Source organism: Carcharhinus amblyrhynchos, chromosome 23 (genome assembly GCF_965287045.1).
Source record: "Carcharhinus amblyrhynchos chromosome 23, sCarAmb.v2.hapA, whole genome shotgun sequence".
In the NCBI taxonomy this organism is placed as follows: Eukaryota; Metazoa; Chordata; class Chondrichthyes; order Carcharhiniformes; family Carcharhinidae; genus Carcharhinus; species Carcharhinus amblyrhynchos.
In genome coordinates this window covers 47,017,001-47,026,857 of record NC_137346.1, presented here as the reverse complement: position 1 = coordinate 47,026,857, position 9,857 = coordinate 47,017,001, and positions in this window count along the sequence as shown.

Genomic DNA, 9,857 nt, shown 5'->3' with positions numbered 1-9,857 from the left:
TTCTGCATCTCCAGTCGAAGGAACTGATTCTTTTTCGCCACAAAGCTGATACTGCGGCAAACTGCGTTTCTCGGTCAGTTAAGACCTTTGAGTAAATCCACAATCATTTCCAAAGTTTTCCTCCATGCCATTGAAGATTCTCTTCGCCACTCAAGGCGATAGTGCGGGAAAGTATCAATCCCATTTTGTGTAAATCCACAAATGTTTCCAAATTTTCTCTCAAAGTAATTGAACATTTGTAGGCTCTGGACTGATATGGCACCAAAGTGCGAATCTCGGCGAGGTCAGCAACACGCCTAATTCTCCATGTGTTTTCCATAAATTTCCTGCCAAGTTTTTCAAGTTTTGTGGCGCTGTCCGGATCTCGATATTTGAAAATTTTCTCTGAATCCACTATCGTTGCCAAGGTTTCATGCCATTCAAGATTATTTCACAAAGCAAAGTGATCTTGCAGCCAAGTGCCTATCCCGTTGACTTCAGCATTTAGACTAAGCGCATATTTGGAGACCAAAGTTCCGCTCAAAGAGATGGAGCATTTTTGGCCAAAACGATGATATTGCGGCAAACTGCTTATCTCGGTGAGTTGAGCATTTTGGGTAAATCCACAATCGTTTGCAATGTTTCTCTCCATGCCTTTCAAGACTCTCTTCGCCACTCAGGGTGCAACTCTGCACCAATTTCCAATGATTCTCACAATGTCATCTGTCAAGTTATTGATATTTTGTGGCAAAGTCCAAATCTCGCTTAGTTGCCTATTTCCTCTCAGCCTTCAATCGTTACCGAAGTTTCTCTCCATGTCATTCAAGCTTCCCTTCCGCACTCAAGGTGATAATGCGGCCAGGTGTCTGTCCCATCGAGTTGAGCATTTTGAGTAAACCCACATTAGCTTCCAATGTTTATCTCATAGTAATTCAACATTTGTAGTCCCTGAAGGGTTATGGCGGTAAAATGCTTATTTCGAGCAGTTGAGCAACCTGTGTAACTCTGCACCAATTTCCAATGATTGTCTTAATGTCATCTGCCAAGTTATTGATATTTTGTGGCAAAGTCCAAATCTCGCTATGTTAAGACTTTCCACTCTGCGTTCCATCGTTTCCAAAGTTTCTCTCCATGCCATTCGAGATCGTTTCACCAAGCATAGTGATCTTGCGTCCAAGAGTGCATCCCGTTGAGTAAAGCCTTTTGATGACGTTCATAATTGGATACCGAAGTTCAGCTCAAAGAGATTGAGTCTTTTTCACCAAAAAGCTGATATTGCGGCAAACTGCTTATCTCATTGAGTTGAGCATTTTGGGTAAATCCACAATCGTTTGCAATGTTTCTCTCCATGCCATTCAGGATTCTCTTCGCCATTCAAGGTGATAATGCGGCAAAGTGTCTGTCTCTGTGCCATCAGGGTCCGGCTCTAGGTCAGAGTGATCAGCTTCTTACTGCACCACTTTACAACATGACAGAGAAGTACACAAACTACACAAACTTTTATGCAAACGGATGGCAAACTCTGTGTTTGTTCGCCACTATAGAGTTTGGTGCCAAATGATCTTTATCACTTATGCTTCATGATTCTAATTGCCTTGGTGTCTCTAGCCCACTTCAGGGTCCTGACCTTCATGTGCGAGATGTCCCGTCTTATAAACGTTCTCAGGCTGCATGTTTGAGACAGATACTTCCTTGTCCTTAGTCAATCAGCACAAACAATCAAGTCCTGTTCCTATCCAATAGTCCCATAAATTCCCCAAATTTTCACCCGTTTTTTAATTGCATTGTTGGCTCAGTTTGACTTTCACAGTTCAATAATCTCCACTCCAGTTTGCTGATCGAGGCCAACCAATCAACTGACTGGCAGTGAGATCCTGCCAACTATGCTAATTTGTTGTGGGAAATTCACCACCTGAAGTCAGATCTAAGATTCAATTCACAGTTTTATTGGACAAATCTTTGGGAGAAGCACTGAGGTCTCCACAGTGCACACAGTTACCTTCTCAATTTTAAAATGGCAGTTGAGCATCTTTTATACATTTTCAAATAATGGACAAGTACGGACATTCACCGTAAGCACATCATTGGACATAGAGTGGATACATGTGAGCATTTGTGCCCTCCATCAATGACTGATCTCGTTACCAAAACTCATTGTTTTGGTTCTGCTTTATCTCAAGCTAAGGTGCCACAAGGTCTGATCTACTTCTTGTAGTAATGTAGACACTAACAGGTTTTAACTCTTTCTTGTGGAATGTTTGTGCCCAAGTCAGCACAACTTAATGGTTTTTCCCAGAGTCCATTCTGTGTCGGGTAACCATCATGCATCCTTTAATTTTGATTATGCTCCTGCCGGCGCTGACGATACTCACTACATTCCTGCCAGTGCGAGCAGTAACTCGCTATGCGCCTGCCATACTGTTGGTAACTCGCAATTCTCCAGCTGCGGCTGGCAGTACCTCATTGTGCTGCTACTAGTGTTGGCGGTACCTCAATCTGCTGCTATCAGTGTAGGCAGTACCTCACTGTGCTGTTACCAGTGTTGGCAGTACCTCACTGTGCTGCTACCAGTGTTGGCAGTACCACACTGTGCTGTTACCAGTACTGGCAGTATCTCACTGTGCTGTTACCAGTGTTGGCAGTACCTCACTGTGCTGCTACCAGTACTGGCATTACCTCACTGTGCTGTTACCAGTGCTGGCAGCACCTCGCTGAGCTGCTACCAGTACTGGCAGTACCTCACTGTGCTGTTACCAGTACTGGCAGTGTCTCACTGTGCTGTTACCAGTGCTGGCAGTACCTCACTGTGCTGTTTTCTGTGCTGGCAGTATCTCACTGTGCTGCTACCAGAACTGGTAGTACCTCACTGTGCTGTTACCAGTACTGGCAGTACCTCACTGTGCTGTTACCAGTGCTGGCAGTACCTCACTGTGCTGTTACCAGTACTGGCAGTACCTCACTGTGCTGCTACCAGTACTGGCAGTACCTCACTGTGCTGCTACCAGTGTTGGCAGTACCTCACTGTGCTGCTACTATTGTTGGCAGCACCTCACTGTGCTGTTACCAGTACTGGCAATATCTCACTGTGGTGCTACCAGTGCTGGCAGTACCTCACTGTGCTGTTACCAGTACTGGCAGTACCTCACTGTGCTGTTACCAGTGCTGGTGGTACCTCACTGTTTTGTTACCAGTACTGGCAGTGTCTCACTGTGCTGTTACCAGTGCTGGCAGCACCTCACTGTGCTGTCACCAGTGCTGGCAGTACCTCACTGTGCTGTTACCAGTGCTGGCGGTACCTCACTGTGCTGTTACCAGTGCTGGCAGTACCTCACTGGGCTGTTACCAGTGCTGGCGGTACCTCACTGTGCTGTTACCAGTGCGGGCCGTATCTCACTGTGCTGCTATCAGTGCTGGCAGTACCTCACTGTGCTGTTACCAGTACTGGCAGTACCTCACTGTGCTGTTAGCAGTGCTGGCGGTACCTCACTGTGATGTTACCAGTACTGGCAGTACCTCACTGTGCTGTTACCAGTACTGGCAGTACCTCACTGTGCTCTTACCAGTGCTGGCAGTACCACACTGTGCTGTTACCAGTACTGGCAGTGCCTCACTGTGCTGTTAGCCGTGCTGGCAGTACCTCACTGTGATGTTACCAGTACTGGCAGTATCTCACTGTGTTGTTACCAGTGCTGGCAGTACCTCACTGTGCTGTTACCAGTGCTGGCAGTACCTCACTGTGTTGTTACCAGTGCTGGCAGTACCTCACTGTGCTGTTACCAGTGCTGGCAGTACCTCACTGTGTTGTTAACAGTGCTGGCAGTACCTCACTGTGCTGTTACCAGTACTGGCGGTAGCTCACTGTGCTGTTACCAGTGCTGGCAGTACCTCACTGTGTTGTTACCAGTGCTGGAAGTACCTCACTGTGCTGTTACCAGTGCTGGTGGTACCTCACTGTTTTGTTACCAGCGCTGGCAGTACCTCACTGTGCTGTTACCAGTACTGGCGGTACCTCACTGTGCTGTTACCAGTGCTGGCAGTACCTCACTGTGCTGTTACCAGTGCTGGCAGTACCTCACAGTGCTGTTACCAGTGCTGGTGGTACCTCACTGTTTTGTTACCAGTACTGGCAGCACCTCACTGTGCTGTACCTCACTGTGCTGCTACCAGTGTTGGCGGTACCTCACTGTGCTGTTACCAGTGTTGGCAGTACCTCACTGTGCTGTTACCAGTACTGACAGTACCTCACTGTGCTGCTACCAGTGTTGGCAGTTCCTCACTGTGCTGCTACCAGTGCTGGCAGTACCTCACTGTGCTGTTACCAGTACTGGCCGTACCTCGCTCTGCTGTTGCCAGCGTGGGCAGTAGCTCACTGTGCTGTTTCCAGTGTTGGCAGCGCCTCACTGTGCTGCTACCAGTGTTGGCAGTACCTCACTGTGCTGGTACCAGTGTTGGCAGTACCTCACTGTGCTTTTACCAGTGTTGGCAGTACCTCACTGTGCTGTTACCAGTGTTGGCAGTATCTCACTGTGCTGTTACCAGTGTTGGCAGTAGCTCACTGTGGTGTTACCAGTACTAGCAGTACCTCAGTTTGCTGCTACCAGTGTTGGCAGTACCTCACTGTGCTGTTACCAGTAGTGGCAGTACCTCACTGTGCTGCTACCAGTGTTGGCAGTACCTCACTGTGCTGTTACCAGTGTTGGCAGTACTTCACTGTGCTGCTACGAGTGTTGGCAGTACCTCACTGTGCTGTTACCAGTGGTGGCAGTGCCTCACTGTGCTGTTACCGGTGTTGGCAGTCCCTCACTGTGCTGTTACCTTTGTTGGCAGTACCTCACTGTGCTGCTACCAGTGTTGGCAGTACCGGACTGTGCTGCTACCAGTGTTGGCAGTACCTCACTGTGCTGCTACCAGTGCTGGCAGTAAATCACTGTGCTGTTACCAGTACTGGCGGTAGCTCACTGTGCTGTTACCAGTGCTGGCAGTACCTCACTGTGTTGTTACCAGTGCTGGAAGTACCTCACTGTGCTGTTACCAGTGCTGGTGGTACCTCACTGTTTTGTTACCAGCGCTGGCAGTACCTCACTGTGCTGTTACCAGTACTGGCGGTACCTCACTGTGCTGTTACCAGTGCTGGCAGTACCTCACTGTGTTGTTACCAGTGCTGGCAGTACCTCACTGTGCTGTTACCAGTGCTGGTGGTACCTCACTGTTTTGTTACCAGTACTGGCAGCACCTCACTGTGCCGTACCTCACTGTGCTGCTACCAGTGTTGGCGGTACCTCACTGTGCTGTTACCAGTGTTGGCAGTACCTCACTGTGCTGTTACCAGTACTGGCAGTACCTCACTGTGCTGCTACCAGTGTTGGCAGTTCCTCACTGTGCTGCTACCAGTGCTGGCAGTACCTCACTGTGCTGTTACCAGTACTGGCCGTACCTCGCTCTGCTGTTGCCAGTGTGGGCAGTAGCTCACTGTGCTGTTTCCAGTGTTGGCAGCGCCTCACTGTGCTGCTACCAGTGTTGGCAGTACCTCACTGTGCTGGTACCAGTGTTGGCAGTACCTCACTGTGCTTTTACCAGTGTTGGCAGTACCTCACTGTGCTGTTACCAGTGTTGGCAGTATCTCACTGTGCTGTTACCAGTGTTGGCAGTAGCTCACTGTGGTGTTACCAGTACTAGCAGTACCTCAGTTTGCTGCTACCAGTGTTGGCAGTACCTCACTGTGCTGTTACCAGTACTGGCAGTACCTTACTCTGCTGCTACCAGTGTTGGCAGTACCTCACTGTGCTGTTACCAGTAGTGGCAGTACCTCACTGTGCTGCTACCAGTGTTGGCAGTACCTCACTGTGCTGTTACCAGTGTTGGCAGTACTTCACTGTGCTGCTGCCAGTGTTGGCAGTACCTCACTGTGCTGTTACCAGTGGTGGCAGTGCCTCACTGTGCTGTTACCGGTGTTGGCAGTCCCTCACTGTGCTGTTACCTTTGTTGGCAGTACCTCACTGTGCTGCTACCAGTGCTGGCAGTACCGGACTGTGCTGCTACCAGTGTTGGCAGTACCTCACTGTGCTGCTACCAGTGCTGGCAGTACCTCACTGTGCTGTTACCAGTACTGGCAGTACCTCACTGTGCTGTTACCAGTACTGGCAGCACCTCACTGTGCTGTTCCCAGTACTGGCTGTATCTCACTGTCCTGTTACCTGTGCGGGCAGTACCTCACTGTGCTGCTATCAGCGCTGGCAGTATCTCGCTGTGCTGTTACCAGTACTGGCAGTACCTCACTGTGCTGCAATCAGTGTTGGCAGTACCCCACTGTGCTGTTACCAGTACTGGCAGTACCTCACTGTGCTGTTAGCAGTGCTGGCGGTACCTCACTGTGATGTTACCAGTACTGGCAGTACCTCACTGTGCTGTTACCAGTACTGGCAGTACCTCACTGTGCTCTTACCAGTGCTGGCAGTACCTCACTGTGCTGTTACCAGTACTGGCAGTGCCTCACTGTGCTGTTAGCCGTGCTGGCAGTACCTCACTGTGATGTTACCAGTACTGGCAGTATCTCACTGTGCTGTTACCAGTGCTGGCAGTACCTCACTGTGTTGTTACCAGTGCTGGCAGTACCTCACTGTGCTGTTACCAGTGCTGGCAGTACCTCACTGTGTTGTTAACAGTGCTGGCAGTACCTCACTGTGCTGTTACCAGTACTGGCGGTAGCTCACTGTGCTGTTACCAGTGCTGGCAGTACCTCACTGTGTTGTTACCAGTGCTGGAAGTACCTCACTGTGCTGTTACCAGTGCTGGTGGTACCTCACTGTTTTGTTACCAGTGCTGGCAGCACCTCACTGTGCTGTTACCAGTACTGGCGGTACCTCACTGTGCTGTTACCAGTGCTGGCAGTACCTCACTGTGTTGTTACCAGTGCTGGCAGTACCTCACTGTGCTGTTACCAGTGCTGGTGGTACCTCACTGTTTTGTTACCAGTACTGGCAGCACCTCACTGTGCTGTACCTCACTGTGCTGCTACCAGTGTTGGCGGTACCTGACTGTGCTGTTACCAGTGTTGGCAGTACCTCACTGTGCTTCTACCAGTACTGGCAGTACCTCACTGTGCTGTTACCAGTACTGGCAGTACCTCACTGTGCTGCTACCAGTGTTGGCAGTTCCTCACTGTGCTGCTACCAGTGCTGGCAGTACCTCACTGTGCTGTTACCAGTACTGGCCGTACCTCGCTCTGCTGTTGCCAGTGTGGGCAGTAGCTCACTGTGCTGTTTCCAGTGTTGGCAGCGCCTCACTGTGCTGCTACCAGTGTTGGCAGTACCTCACTGTGCTGGTACCAGTGTTGGCAGTACCTCACTGTGCTTTTACCAGTGTTGGCAGTACCTCACTGTGCTGTTACCAGTGTTGGCAGTATCTCACTGTGCTGTTACCAGTGTTGGCAGTAGCTCACTGTGGTGTTACCAGTACTAGCAGTACCTTACTCTGCTGCTACCAGTGTTGGCAGTACCTCACTGTGCTGTTACCAGTAGTGGCAGTACCTCACTGTGCTGCTACCAGTGTTGGCAGTACCTCACTGTGCTGTTACCAGTGTTGGCAGTACTTCACTGTGCTGCTACCAGTGTTGGCAGTACCTCACTGTGCTGTTACCAGTACTGGCAGTACCTTACTCTGCTGCTACCAGTGTTGGCAGTACCTCACTGTGCTGTTACCAGTAGTGGCAGTACCTCACTGTGCTGCTACCAGTGTTGGCAGTGCCTCACTGTGCTGTTACCGGTGTTGGCAGTCCCTCACTGTGCTGTTACCTTTGTTGGCAGTACCTCACTGTGCTGCTACCAGTGTTGGCAGTACCGGACTGTGCTGCTACCAGTGTTGGCAGTACCTCACTGTGCTGCTACCAGTGCTGGCAGTACCTCACTGTGCTGTTACCAGTACTGGCAGTACCACACTGTGCTGCTACTACTGTTGGCAGCACCTCACTGTGCTGTTCCCAGTACTGGCTGTATCTCACTGTCCTGTTACCTGTGCGGGCAGTACCTCACTGTGCTGCTACCAGTGCTGGCAGTATCTCGCTGTGCTGTTACCAGTACTGGCAGTACCTCACTGTGCTGTTGCCAGTGCTGGCAGTACCTCACTGTGATGTTACCAGTGCTGGCAGTACCTCACTGTGCTGTTACCAGTCCTGGCAGTACTTCACTGTGCTGTTACCAGTGCTGGCAGTACTTCTCTGTGCTGTTACCAGTGCTGGCAGTACCTCATTGTGGTATTACCAGTGTGGGTAGTACCTCACTGTGCTGTTACCAGTGTTGACAGTACCTCACTGTGCTGTTACCAGTACTGGCAGCACCTCACTGTGTTGTTACCAGTGTTGGCAGTACCTCAGTGTGCTGTTACCAGTGTTGGCAGTACCCCACTGTGCTGCTACCAGTGTTGGCAGTACCTCACTGTGCTGTTACCAGTGCTGGCAGTACCTCACTGTGCTGTTACCAGTGCTGGCAGTATCTCACTGTGCTGCTACCAGTACTGGCAGTACCTCACTGTGCTGTTACCAGTGCTGGCATTACCTCACTGCGCTGCTATCAGTGCTGGCAGTATCTCACTGTGCTGCTACCAGTACTGGCATTACCTCACTGTGCTGCTATCAGTGCTGGCAGTACCTCACTGTGGTGTTACCAGTACTGGCAGTACCTCACTGTGCTGTTACCAGTGTTGGCAGTACCTGACTGTGCTGTTACCAGTACTGGCAGTACCTCACTGTGCTGCTACCAGTGTTGGCAGTACCTTACTCGGCTGCTACCAGTGTTGGCAGCACCTGACTGTGCTGTTACCAATGTTGGCAGTACCTCACTGTGCTGCTACCAGTGCTGGCAGTACCTCACTGTGCTGTTACCAGTACTGGCAGTACCCCACTGTGCTGCTACCAGTGTTGGCAGTATCTCGCTGTGCTGTTACCAGTACTGGCAGTACCTCACTGTGCTGTTGCCAGTGCTGGAAGTACCTCACTGTGCTGTTACCAGTACTGGCAGTACCTCACTGTGCTGCTATCAGTGCTGGCAGTATCTCACTGTGCTGCTACCATTGGTGGCAGTACCTCACTATGCTGCTACCAGTGATGGCCGTTCCTCACTGTGCTGCTACCAGTGTTGGCAGTACCTCACTGTGCTGCTACAAGTACTGGCAGTACCTCACTATGCTGCTACCTGTGGTGGCCGTTCCTCACTGTGCTGCTACCAGTGCGGGCAGTACCTCACTGTGCGGCTACCAGTGCTGGCAGTACCTCACTGTGGTATTACCAGTGTGGGCAGTACCTCACTGTGCTGTTACCAGTGTTGGCAGTACCTCACTGTGCTGCTACCAGTGTTGGCAGTACCTTACTCGGCTGCTACCTGTGTTGGCAGTACCTGACTGTGCTGTTACCAGTGTTGGCAGTACCTCACTGTGCTGCTACCAGTGTTGGCAGTACCTTACTCGGCTGCTACCAGTGCTGGCAGTACCTCACTGTGCTGTTTCCAGTACTGGCAGTACCTCACTGTGCTGTTACCAGTGTTGGCAGTACCCCACTGTGCTGCTACCAGTGTTGGCAGTATCTCGCTGTGCTGTTACCAGTACTGGCAGTACCTCACTGTGCTGTTGCCAGTGCTGGCAGTACCTCACTGTGCTGTTACCAGTGCTGGCAGTACCTCACTGTGCTGTTACCAGTGCTGGCAGTACCTCACTGTGCTGTTACCAGTGTTGGCAGTACCACAGTGTGCTGTTACCAGTACTGGCAGTACCTCACTGTGATGTTACCAGTGCTGGCAGTACCTCACTGTGCTGTTACCAGTGTTGGCAGTACCTCACTGTGCTGCTACCAGTGCTGGCAGTACCTCACTGTGCTGTTACCAGTGCTGGCA